General features: G+C 44.1%; 1 protein-coding gene across 9 annotated transcripts in view; it reads left to right on the top strand.

Annotated features, from left to right (window-relative positions):
- The window catches only part of ERC2 (ELKS/RAB6-interacting/CAST family member 2), a 1,114,913-nt gene that overhangs the window by 143,175 nt on the left and 957,636 nt on the right, over window positions 1–14,102 (top strand). The window lies entirely within an intron of this gene.

The following is a 14,102-nucleotide window of genomic DNA, read 5'->3' on the forward strand; positions in this document are numbered from 1 at the left end:
TGGGGTGGAGGAAGAGGTTGGCAGCGTCAAGGAGAGATAGAAGGCGGGCGGCAGAGGAGTCGTTAGGGATATCCATGTGGATATTGAAGTCTCCAAGGATCAGAGTGGGCATGGAGAAGGAGAGAAGGAAGGTGAGGAAGGGGTCAAAGTCGTTAAAGAAGTTGGAAGTGGGGCCGGGAGGGCGGTAGATGACGGCTACAAGAATCTGGAGGGGGTGGTAGAGGCGAATAATGTGGGCTTCAAAGGAAGGGAAGGAAAGGGAAGGGGGAGGAGGGATAGTGGTCAAGTTACTTCACTTCTCTGTGCCTTTCACCTCATCACTAAAATAGGGTTTAAGACTGTGAACCCCATGTGAGACATGGACTGTGTCCACCTGATTAGTTTATATCTACCCCAGCACTTAAAACATTGCCTGGCACAAAGTAAGCACTTTACACCATTAAAAAAAAATATTCCTCTGTCCCTAGATCTGTGAACATACTGCATTCTTCTATTCTCCTGAAAAATGAGGCGGTGCTGGGCTTTTAATTAATAGCAGGTTGTAGGTAGGTGTCTAAAGTTCCTACATTTTATATATTGATTCTCTCCCTCTCTCGCTTGCTCTCTCTCCCTCTATCTCTCTCTTCCCATTACAAAAGAGTAAATGCAAATAAAGAGCATTTTCAAATACTTAAGGACATATCATGAAGTAGGCTTAATCGTTCTTAAATTCAGAATTGTAGATAAATCTAAAAAAACTTTCCATGCTTGAGTTTAGGCTCTATAGGGATCAAGATGTGCATTTTTTTTAATGTCAATTGTTCAAATTTATATTTGAGCCTTGATTCCAACATTTTTTAAATTTCAGACTCAAATTCAAGTTTCTTCTGTTTTTCCCCCACTCTGATCTTTCATGTACAAAACTCAAAGTGGAGCTTTTGCAAAACTCAGAGAAATCCAGGTTTTGTGTTTTATTTCTTACCTAAAACAAATCCAATTATTGAATCAAATTCCCCGAACAGGGGCATCAGATTACCATTTTAAGAGGTTCTCAAAACTCACTCCTATTCTCTTCAAATGATGTAAATGGAGACAAAGTAGTAAGATAAAGTATTTTCCCCACCCTTTCAAAATGTAATTGTTCTGTGGTTTCTCTTTCATCTTGTACTTGAAAAGTTCCGTTTTCCTTTTCCTAACTAGGCCAGGCTCAGAAATCAAACAACCAATCATTTCATAGCTATATCAATCAATAAATTGTATTTATTGAGTGCTTACTATATGCGGAGCACTGTTCTAAGTGCTTGGGAGAGCACCATACAGCAGAATTAGCAGACACATTCCCAGCCCACAATGATCTTACGGTCTAGAGGGGGGACACATACATTAATATGAATAATGTATATACACATTAGATACTGAGTGTGTGATGATGTTGATGGGGTGAGTCCTTGAGAACAGTGGACAAGCTTCAGTAGTCCTGAGACCTCAGGACCAAGACCATCCCATCACTGTAGATGGCACTACCATCCTTTCCATCTCACAAGCCCGCAATCTTGGTGTCATCCTCGACTCTGCTCTCTCGTTCACCCCTCACATTCAATCCGTCACCAAAACCTGCCGGTCTCACCTCCGCAACATCGCCAAGATCCACCCTTTCCTCTGCATCCAAACCGCTACCCTGCTGGTTCAATCTCTCATCCTATCCCGACTGGATTACTGCATCAGCCTCCTCTCTGATCTCCCATCCTCCTGTCTCTCACCACTTCAGTCTATACTTCATGCCGCTGCCCGGATCACCTTTGTGCAGAAATGCTCTGGGCATGTTACTCCCCTCCTCAAAAATCTCCAGTGGCTACCAGTCAACCTACGCATCAGGCAAAATCTCCTCACTCTTGGCTTCAAGGCTCTCCATCTCCTCACCCCCTCCTACCTCACCTCCCTTCTCTCCTTCTACAGCCCAGCCTGCACCCTCCGCTCCTCTGCCGCTAACCTCCTCACTGTGCCTCGCTCTAGCCTGTCCCGCTGTTGACCTCTGGCTTGGAATGCCCTCCCTCTGCACATCCGCCAAGCTAGCTCTCTTCCTCCCTTCAAAGCCCTACTGAGAGCTCACCTCCTCTAGGAGGCCTTCCCAGACTGAGCCCCCTTTTTCCTCTCCCCCTCCCCATCTCCCCCGCCCTACCTCTTTCCCCTCCCCAGAACACCTGTATATATGTTTGTACATATTTATTACTCTATTTTACTTGTACATATTTACTATTCTATTTATTTTATTTTGTTAATATGTTTTGTTTTGTTGTCTGTCTCCCCCTTCTAGAATGTGAGCCTGTTGTTGGGTAGGGACCACCTCTATATGTTGCCAACTTGTACTTCCCAAGTTCTTAGTACAGTGCTCTGCACACAGTAAGCGCTCAATAAATACGATTGAATGAATGAATGAATGTGCAAAGATAATAATTACAGTACTCATGGTTTGTGCAGCATCACTCCCACTCTCTCAATGCTGCTGATGAAGCACCCCCTGGGGCCTGAATTACAACTTGAGAGTAGGTGGTCAGGGGCACAGCATGTTCAGTGCACACTTATTTTTCATGTGCAGCCAAAGTGATGGCAGCAGTGTGCTCTAGGGCAGCGACCCAGCCTATGATTACTTTGTGCAATACCCAATGTTTTATATCCCTCTCCCTACTATTTAGTCAGAGATCTAATTGGCTGTTCAGTTTGCTTCTTAGAAATAACCCTGTCTGAAGCGTTCGTGCTGTAGAAATCAAGTCATTCTTTGTGGCCTGGAATTTGAGGTCTAAATTAAGAAAAAGCTTCACTGCTTGATTCTACGCAGCAGGGTGAAAATATGAAGAGCTCCCATAAGAAAAATACATTTAACTCTGGATGATTGAGAATGTTTGCACGTATGTACATTGACTGCAGTTAAAAGTGAACATATGGATTTCTAAAATGGATATACAGCACAAGATTTGATATATAGCTGGAAAAAGCTACTTATTAAATATGTGTAATACTAATTATTTGGCTCTTGCTGTTAATATTTGAAGTGCTCCCAATTTTGCCATGAATTCTTTAAAATATATCTTATTAATCCCACTAAAATTACTTTAAAATAGTGTTTCATTAGGATAACAATTTTTTTGTTGGCAATTTTGTAAGCATTGAAAGAGGTAACAGCAGACACACCAGTTTGCCCTGCAAATATTTTTATTATTATAATTTCTGACTTTTTAAGTTTTTACTATATGCAAAGCATTGTATTACGTGCTGGGGGAAGTTACAATACTGTGATAAGCAGAGTGGCTCAGTGGAAAGAGCACGGGCTTGGGAGTCAGAGATCATGGGTTCTAATCCCGTCTCTACCACTTAGCAGCTGTGTGACTTTGGGCAAGTCACTTAACTTCTCTGTGCCTCAGTTACCTCATCTGGAAAATGGGGATTAAGACTGTGAGCCCCATGTGGGACAACCTGATTACCTTGTATTTCCCTCAGTGCTTAGAACAGTGTTTGGCACATAGAAAGCACTTAACAAATACAAAAGTTATTATTATTATTATTATTAATACTATTGATTCAGACATAGTCAATTATCCATGGGGAACCCACAATTTAAATAGGGGGAACTGATGCCAGGCACCTGTGGAAAGAAATAGGGAATAAATACAACAAAACAAGAAATAAAAAAATTATGACTGAGGTCATTACTGCTAAATGGAACAGTTTTCAAGCTCTTCATCCCTCTGGCAGGGCAATAGCTAATCCTGCAGTCACAACTTCCCATAACATTCTAAATTTACTTCCCTCTTCCACCTGTCAGTACTGGAGAAGCTTCTGCCCCAGATTCTGCCTACCCTTCTCTTCTGGGATAGGTCTTTACACCAGTGATGGCAGTTGGTGGAGGAGTAGTCTTCTCTGCTGACCTTGGAGCAGCCCCAGGCTCTGTGGGTGAATCCCAAACTTCTGTTTATCTTGGTCCTGCAGGAAGGTTAATTAAGCTGCTTGCTAGGCAGTAGAAGCTGTAGAAACATCAGGATACTAAGAGGTGGTGAGGCAGTGTGGTCTAGTGGAAAGAACATGGGCCTCGGAGTCAGAAGATCTGGGTTCTTCCTAATCCCTGCTCTGCTGCTTGCCAGCTATGTGACTGTGGACAAGTCACTTAACTGTTCTGTGCCTGTTTCCTCATCTGTAAAATAGGGATCATTTGAGTTTGAGCTCCATGTGGGACTGTGTCTGACCTAATTATTTTGCATCTACTACAGTGCTTGGCATATAGTAAGTGTTTAACAAATATTCTTCTTCTTATCATTGAGAAGCAGTTTGAAAATGTCAGGTGATATTTATTTTTCTTATGGGAGATCTTTCTCCTTCTTCCTGCTTTCAGATATCTCTATTAGAATGTCCTACTGATACCTCAAACATAATACATCAAAAAAAGAACTCATCTTCCCACTGAAACCCTATTGTCCCCACAACTTCCCCATCACCGTAGACACCACCACCATTCTTTCTGCTTCACAAGCCCATAACCTTGACATTATCCTTGACATATGTCTTTCATTCAACCATCATAATCAGACTGTCATCAAAAGATACTGGTTCTACCTCCACAACATATAATAATAATAATGAAAATTATAGGATTTGTTAAGTGCTTACTATGTGCTATGCACTGTACTAAGCTCTGGGGTAGATAAATGATAATCAGGTACCACAGGGGCTCACATTCTAAGTAGGAGGGAGAACAGATATTGAATCCCTATTTTACAGATAAGGGAACTGAGGAACAGAGAAGTTAAGTGACTTGCCCAAGGTCACACAGCAGATAAGTGATGGAATCAGAATTAGAACCCAGGTCTTCTGACTCACAGGCCTAGACTCTTTGCACTAGGCCACACTGCCCCTTCCTCTCCATCCAAACTGCTGCCACACTCATCTAAGCACTTATATCTCACCTTGACTACTGCATCAGCCTCCTCGTTGACCTTTCTGCCTCTAGTCTCTTCAGTGTCCAGCCTGTACTTCACTCTGCTGCATAGATCATTTTTCTAAGAAAAAAACAAAGCACATTTAGGCCACATCTCTCCTCTACTCAAAAACCTCCACTGTTTGCTCATCCATCAATCAATGGTATTTATTGAGCAATTACTGTATGCAGAGCACTGTACTAAGTGCTTGGGAGAATGCAGTCCAGTAGAGTTGGTAGACACATTCCCTGCCCACCAGGAACTTACAGTCTAGAGGGAGAGTCAGTCATTGAAATAAATTATAGGTCTATACATACATAAGTGCTGGGGGTGGGATGAATATCAAGTCAGTGCTCTGCACACAGTAAGCGCTCAATAAATACGATTGAATGAATGAATGATGAATATCAAGTCCTTAAAGGGTACAGATCCAAGTGTGTAGGCAACACAGTAGGGACAGGGAGTATTTCCTGTTTGATTTACTCATCAAACAGGAAGCTTTAAGACACTTAGCTCTCTCCTAGAGAAGCAGCATGGCTCAGTGGAAAGAGCACGGGCTTGGGAGTCAGAGGTCATGGGTTCAAATCCTGGCTCTGCCAATTGTTAGCTGTGTGACTTTGGGCAAGTCACTTAACTTCTCTGTGCCTCAGTTACCTCATTTGTAAAATGGGCATTAAGACTGTGAGCCTTCCGTGGGACAACCTGATCACCTTGTAACCTCCCCAGTGTTTAGAAAAGTGCTTTGCACATAGTAAGTGCTTAATAAATGCCATTATTATTATTATTACCTTACCTTGCTGATCTCTCACTACAACCCAGCCTGCTCATTTCACTGGAACTCCAACCTACTCTCTGTACCTCACCTCAAATCTCTTCTCTAAGAAGCAGCATGGTGTAGTGGATAGAGTATGGGCCTGGAAGTCAGAAGGTCATGAGTTCTAATTCAGACTCTGCTACTTGTCTGCTATTTGATCTTGGGCAAATCACTTCACTTCTCTGTGCCTCAGTTATCTCACTGTAAAATGGAGGTTGAGGCTGTGAACCCCATGTGGGACAGGGGCTTCCTATAAACACCCTAAATTACAGGGGAATTCTGGGGGGTCCAATCTCCTAATCCCAAATTCAACAAGGGCTGGTAGCTCGTTATTCAGAGAGGTTTCTCGGGCTGCTTCTTTTTTTTTTTTTAATATAGTTCTTAAGCGCTTACTACTTGCCAAGCACTGTACTAAGGGTTGGGGTAGATGTAAGATGATCAGTCCCTTTCCCACATGGGGCTCACAGTCTTAATCCCCATTTTACAGATGAGGTAACTAAGGCCCAGAGAAGTTAAGTGACTTGTCCAAGGTCACACAGCATATGAATGGTGGGGCTGGGATTAGAACCCAGCTGCTTTTGATTCCCAGGCCCGTGCTTTATCCACTAGGCCACGCTGCTTCGTCTGCTTCTATTCCCTCGGTGGTACTTCTCTTCAGCAAGCTAGGGTCTGGCACTTCTCTGCATAGATCCTGACACAGGGATTAATGATAATTTGTTTTTAATAGTGCCTGATAGTGTAATATTTCTTGTTCAAGTAACAAATGAACAAAAGTCTAATTTCAAACTTGTCTCACTTAATGAGAGGTTAGCCTCCCCTCTCCTCTATTGTTCCAGAACCCTCCTTATGTCCCTGAAAGAAGTTTTGGTATCTCCCAGCCTGAGGTTATCCTAGAAAATTCACTCAGCTTGCCACTTCCTTAATGGTTCCTTCCTTTAGGATTCCCAAAGGGAGGCCTGATTCTCTGTAGACCCGATTTCTTGCCCTTTTTTAAATCATGCCTGCCATCCACCTCTCAGTTATCCAGTCCACTCCCTTTTTCCTCAGTTTTTTCTCTGATTGGCTTTTCCCTTAATGGTCCAGACTTCCATAGCCTGAGCCCTGTGTGGGACAGGGACTGTGTCTGACCTGATGATCTTGTGCTTATTATAGTGCTTGACACGTAGTAAAAACTTAACAGATATTATTATTATTATCATCACTGAGGGCAGGGACCATACCTTTAACTTAAATTGTAGGTTCTCAAGTGCTTGGCATAATGCTCTGTAGGTGCTAGATGGCTTGATTGGTGGTCTCAGCAGTGGAACAAACCAGGATAGGCCAGTTCAACTAGGGCTATCACGAGTGTCAGCACCACTTGGATGCAAGTGGTGGCCCAGTGAGGGTGAAAGTGATGGCTCTGGGGGCAACCCTGGATCAACTGGCTTATCCTGGGTCAGACGGCCGGGGCTGCTGCCATTGCTTCATCCTGGATGGTACAATGACAATGGAAGACAGTGGCAACAGTGATGGCAGTGCTGGTGGCAGTGAGGTGTTCCTCTCTACCCCCTTCCTCCTGCCATTTTTTCTCTATTCCCTTTGCCTCTGTCTTCTCTCTTTCTCTCCCTCTGTCTTCTCTCTTTCTCTCTCTCTCTCTCTCTCTCTTTCTCTCTCTCTTTCTCTCTCTCTCTCTCTCTCTCTCTCTCTCTCTCTCTCTCTCTCTCTCTCTCTCTCTCTTCTCCCCACTCTTTGCCCTCTTTGCCTCACTATTCCTTCCTCCATCTTTTAGGCCTTGAAGCTCTGAGGCCCCGCCTACATCCTCTTTAGTCTCTGCAAGTTTCTGTAGAAGCAGTATCCAAAGAGGGTTCTCCTAGCGTTCAGCATAAATGCAGAATATGAGCCCCTTTGGCCATGTCAAGATAGTAAAAAACCAAACTCACACAGGCTGGACTTGAACTGTCTCTTACAGCTTCCCATTTCAAGTGAGAGGACCTGGGACAACTGAACCAAAATTGCTCAGTGCCAAACTGAAAGTAACTTCTGTGGGTTCACTTTGAACATGTCCCAGCCATCCCAGAGATGTTTCTAGAGTTTTTGCTTTTCTTGGAGCAATTATGTTTGGCACTCTTGTGGCTGCCATTCTATGTTTGGGGCTGGGTCAACTGGACCAGCATTGGCAGAAGATGTTACTAGGCATTCGGCGAGCTGCCAAACTCTGCTGGCGAAAGTCTAAACACGCCACACGGCACAGCCCACAGCACGAGGAGGAAAACACCATCTACAAGCCCAGCCCGCACCCTCCGCTCCTCTGCCGCTAATCTCCTCACTGTGCCTCGTTCTCGCCTGTCCCGCCGTCGACCCCCGGCCCACGTCATCCCCCTGGCCTGGAATGCCCTCCCTCCGCACATCCGCCAAGCTAGCTCTCTTCCTCCCTTCAAGGCCCTACTGAGAGCTCATCTTCTCCAGGAGACCTTCCCAGACTGAGTGCCCTCCTTCCTCTCCCCCTCCTCCTCCTCTCCATCCCCCCCACCTTACCTCCTTCCCTTCCCCACAGCACCTGTATATATGTTTGTACATACTTTTTACTCTATTTTACTTGTACATATCTGTTCTATTTTATTCTGTTAATATGTCTTGTTTTGTTCTCTGTCTCCCCCTTCTAGACTGTGAGCCCACTGTTGGGTAGGGACCGTCTCTATATGTTGCCAACTTGTACTTCCCAAGCGCTTAGTACAGTGCTCTGCACACAATAAGTGCTCAATAAATACGATTGATTGATTGATTAAACACCATGCCAACCTCGTTCACTCTGTTTATCCTTTCTTGCCTTAACTCAGCCCTCTCCTCTTCCAGACAAAACTATTTCTCCTCCATTATTGACACCCATGCACATCATCCCCATCAGCTCTTCCATACATTCAACTCCCTTCTCAGGCCCCCAGTTCCTCCCCCTCCTCCTTCCCTCACCCCCAATGATCTGGTCTCCTACTTCATTAATAAATTTAAATCCATCAGGTCTGACCTCCCCAAAGTCACTCCTCCCCCTTCTCCAACCCCCCGGCTCTCAACACTCTCCACTACTCTCCCATCCTTCCCAGCAGTATCCTCAGAGGAGCTCTCCTCCCTCCTCTCAAGTGCTACTCCGGCCACCTGTGCTTCTGACCTCATTCCCTCTCATCTCATGAAATCTCTCACTCCGTCCCTTCTCCCCTCCTTAACTTCCATCTTCAACCGCTCACTCTCCACTGGTTCCTTCCCCTCTGCCTTCAAACATGCCCATGTCTCTCCCATCCTAAAAAAACCCTCTCTTGACCCCACCTCACCTTCTAGTTATCGCCCCCATCTCCCTCGTACCATTCCTTTCCAAACTCCTTGAACGAGTTGTCTACACACGCTGCCTCGAATTCCTCAACACCAACTCTCTCCTCGACCCCCTCCAGTCTGGCTTCCGTCCCCTATGTTCCACGGAAACTGCCCTCTCAAAGGTCACCAATGACCTCCTACTTGCCAAATCCAACAGCTCATACTCTATACTAATCCTCCTCGACCTCTCAGCTGCCTTCGACACTGTGGACCACCCCCTTCTCCTCAACACGCTATCCAAACTTGGCTTCACTGACTCCGTCCTCTCCTGGTTCTCCTCTTATCTCTCCAGTCGTTCATTCTCAGTCTCTTTTGCAGGCTCCTCCTCCCCCTCCCATCCCCTTACTGTGGGGGTTTCCCAAGGTTCAATTCTTGGTCCCCTTCTGTTCTCGATCTACACTCACTCCCTTGGTGACCTCATTTGCTCCCACGGCTTCAACTATCATCTCTACGCTGATGACACCCAAATCTACATCTCTGCCCCTGCTCTCTCCCTCTCCCTCCAGGCTCGCATCTCCTCCTGCCTTCAGGACATCTCCATCTGGATGTCTGCCTGCCTCCTAAAACTCAACATGTCCAAGGCTGAACTCCTTGTCTTCCCTCCCAAACCCTGCCCTCTCCCTGACTTTCCCATCACTGTTGACGGCACTACCATCCTTCCCGTCTCACAAGCCCACAAACCTGGTGTCATCCTCGACTTTGCTCTCTCGTTCACCCCTCACATCCAAGCCGTCACCAAAACCTGTCGGTCTCACTTCTACAATATTGCCAAGATCCACCCTTTCCTCTCCATCCAAACCGCTACCCTGCTCATTCAAGCTCTTATCCTATCCTGTCTGGACTACTGTATCAGCCTCCTCTCCGATCTCCCATCCTCTTGTCTCGCCCCACTTCAATCCATACTTCACGCCGCTGCCCAGATCGTCTTTGTCCAGAAACGCTCTGGGCATGTTACTCCCCTCCTCAAAAATCTCCAGTGGCTACCAATCAACCTATGCATCAGGCAGAAACTCCTCACCCTCAGCTTCAAGGCTCTCCATCACCTTGCTCCCTCCTACCTCTCCTCCCTTCTCTCCTTCTACAGCCCAACCCGCACCCTCCGCTCCTCTGCCGCTACTCTCCTCACCATGCCTCGTTCTCGCCTGTCCCACCGTCGACCCCTGGCCTGGAATGCCCTCCCTCCCCACATCCGCCAAGCTAGCTCTCTTCCTCCCTTCAAGGCCCTACTGAGAGCTCACCTCCTCCAGGAGGCCTTGCCAGACTGAGCCCCTTCCTTCCTCTCCCCTCCTCCCCCTCTCCATCCCCCCGTCTTACCTCCTTCCCTTCCCCACAGCACCTGTATATATGTATATACATTTGTACTTATTTATTACTCCATTTATTTTACTTGTACATATTTATTCTATTAATTTTATTTTGTTAATATATTTGGTTTTGTTCTCTGTCTCCCACTTCTAGACTGTGAGCCCACTGTTAGGTAGGGACCATCTCTATATGTTGCCAACTTGTACTTCCCAAGCGCTTAGTACAGTGCTCTGCACACAGTAAGCGCTCAATAAATATGATTGATTGATTCATTGATTGATACTGGCATGAGTAGGGGTTGAGAAAAGCTCCTTGAGGGCAGGGATCATGTCTTCTAACTCTGTTGTATTGCTCTTAGTACAGTGCTGTTCACTCAAAAACTGGATGAACTGGACCAAAAATCCACACAGCTGTTTGATCTAAACTTCCAGACTTGCTCATGTGTACTGGCTAGCAGGGAAGCAACATGGCCTAGTGGAAAGAGGTTGGATCTGGGAATCAGAGGACCTGGGTTCTAATCCCAGCTCCGCCACTTGTCTTCTGTGTGATCTTGGTCAAGTCACCAAACTTCTCTGTGCTTGTTACCTCATCTGTAAAATGGGGATTAAATTCTACTCCCTCCTACTTAAAATGTGAGTCCTGTGTGGGACAGATACTGTGTCCAACCTTATTATCTTGTATCTACTCCAGTTCTTAGTATGTGCATGGCACAAAATAAGCACTTAACAAGTACTGTAATTATTATTATTTCCCCTCTCTTCTTCCTCCTACCCCCTGATATGCCCCCACTTAAATGGTGAGTTCTTTATGGACAAGGATAGCATCTTTGTGCAACTTAACTGTAACTTCCTCAGCACTTAAAAGAATGTACAGTACTCATTAATATTCATTGTTCATGATGATTGCTTCACAGTTACTTCCATGAGCAATATTACGTGCATTTTATCTGCAACTCCTCCCCCCCACCCCACATTACTATTTCAAAAGGTCAGTGAATAGTCCAGGAAATGGATTTTATTTTCAGGATCAATATTCCACCCCATAATAGGGAGTCACCATTATTCTGCAAAAGAAGAAATAACAGGATCGTATTCATAAATCTGGATTTATTTTTTAATTTCCAGCAAAGCACTGGAACTCTTCTCAACAGACTGTGGCCACATGTTTGCCAAAACGTTGGGTTTTTTTTGGTCTTAGACTTGCATTAAATAACTTGTGCCAGGATATGAATGACAGAAGACCTCAGTGTGGGCATTGTACTGTGATACAGAGAAGGTTCTTAAGGCCATGAAGGACACGCACCCATAACCTGATTCGTCAACCTTAGAGAGGATAAAGTCCTTTAAAAAAAAACCAGCTGTGAAATAGACTAAATGCAATGGAATTTTTTTTTCCTGTGGAAGAGCTGTGCATCGTATTTGATTTCTGCTTGTGAAATATTGTTGATTTGTTAAAAAAAAAAAGTGAAAGACTCCTGGGCAAAAGCCAATGTATATTTTTATGCAGCTCAAAGATGGTTTTCATAGTAATTGAACTTTAGGTTGCTATTCAGAATAAGACTTTATAATTTTTTCCCTATTAATGTGTTAAAAGGTCTTAAAGTCCAATATTTTTTCAGACCTGCCAGAAAGTCATATTTTCCATCATCGTGGCTACAGCTAGAGAGGAAATGAACATCTGGCTATTCAATATTTAGATAATTACATATTCTCTGTACATCACATATAATTATATTTTCATTCTGTTTACCTTTTTTGGTTTAAAAGTCCTGAAGTCTGGATTAGATTTTAAAACCAGGATATATGGATGTTTCTATTCTGAATATAAGGGCTGAGCCAAATAGTGCAGTCTGTCCTCTTCAAAAAATATATCCTTTAGTTCCCCTTATGGTTCTGCAATTACATGTCCTTCCTCTTTTTCTTCTATCATGCTCCATATTATATTTTATATAGTTATATTTTTCTTCTATCATGGTCCACTGAGATTCCTCAGTTTCAAAATGTTTCTGTGTTGGCTTTCAAAGTGCTGCCCAAATCATTTTTCTACAAAACATTCATTCCGAGTTTCCCCGCTCCTCAAGAACCTCCAGTGGTTACTTAGCCACCACCGCATAAAACAGAAATTCATTCTCATCGGCTTTAAAGCACTCAATCTCCTTGCCCCCTCCTACTTCACCTTGCTGCTCTCCTACTACAACCCAGTCCGCACACCTCACTCCTCTAAATGCCAACCTACTCACTGTACCTCGATCTCTTCTATCGTGCCACCAGCCTCTCACCCAGTTTCCTGCCTCTGGCCTGGAACACCCTTCCTCTTCATATCCAGCAGTCAATTAGTCTCCCCACCTTCTAAGCTTTATTGAAGGCACATCTCCTTCAAGAGGCCTTCCCTAACCAAGCCCTCATTTCCTCTTCTCCCACTCCCTTTTGCATCACCCTTTGTTCCCTTTATTCACCCCTTCTTCAGCCCCACATGCCCTTATGCACATATCCATAATTATTTATATTGGTCTGTCTTCCCCTCTAGACTGTAAGCTCATTGTGGACAGGGAATGTATCTACCAATTCTGTTATATTGATGTATTGTACTCTCCCAAGCCCTTTGTACAGTGCTCATTAAATATGATTAATTGATTGATCAAAAGCAAGTTCCTTTACACCTGTGACTTCCCTATCTGCTGCCTCATTCTACTCACAATTACCCCTCGCCTCCTCTCCTTTATCTTTTTGGCTCTCTTTCCCTCCTGTCTCCCCTCTACCTCTCTTTCCCTTGCCTTTCTTGGTGAAACTGCTTCTCATTATGTGACACAGGGGAATATTGTTAGCACTATCCCTACTTCTTTGTCAACTGTTCTCTTTCTAAATATCTGATGCTTTTAGAAAGAGGAAGATATATTAAAAATAGCTGTCCTTTGGGCTTGAAGATGACACTACTAATGGTGAGATTCTTATCAATGTGTGTGAGTATAGCTGATAAGACCACTGCATATGACTGACAATTCCTTTCACATTGTGTACTTGTGAAGGCCCCTTGTGGGCAGGGAATATGTCTGATATTTTTATATTGTACTCTCCCAAGTGCTTAGTAAAGTGCTCTGCACACAGTAAGTGCTCAGTAAATACAACTGAAGATTATTTCTTTTTGCAGTGTGGCATTTGCTACCCACAGTGCTTGGAACACTTTGTGTTTTTCTTTGTGTACTGATCCTCTCAAAGATTTCAAGACAGTCAACAAATTGCTATAATCCAGGCTTGTTTGACTTCTGTTGCTTTTCCCAACATCCTTTAGCTATGTCCCATTTTCAAGAAATTACTTGACTGTTATTTTTAAAACATCTCTTCTGCCCTCCCTGTTTACTGTTTCTCCATTTCAGCTCACTATAAAGTAGCTGTTGTCCTATAAAACCCTATAAAAGTCCTATTCAGTGTGCGCTGAACATTGTTTTGATACTGTAAAAATTGACTTCATTCCAGGATCTCATTGATTACCATTTGATATCAAGTATAGAGATGGCATGTTAGAACTGCTATAGGAGTGAGATGTGACATGCCTAAGTCTCCTGGCCATAAAGAAGCTTTTATGGTATTTAACCTTTTACTATGTGCCAGACACTGTACTAAGCACTTAGATACACGATTATCTGGTTGGACACAGTCCATGTCCATGTCTTAGTCTCCATTTTACAGATGAGGTAA

Source organism: Tachyglossus aculeatus, chromosome X1 (assembly GCF_015852505.1).
Source record: "Tachyglossus aculeatus isolate mTacAcu1 chromosome X1, mTacAcu1.pri, whole genome shotgun sequence".
Lineage (NCBI taxonomy): Eukaryota > Metazoa > Chordata > Mammalia > Monotremata > Tachyglossidae > Tachyglossus > Tachyglossus aculeatus.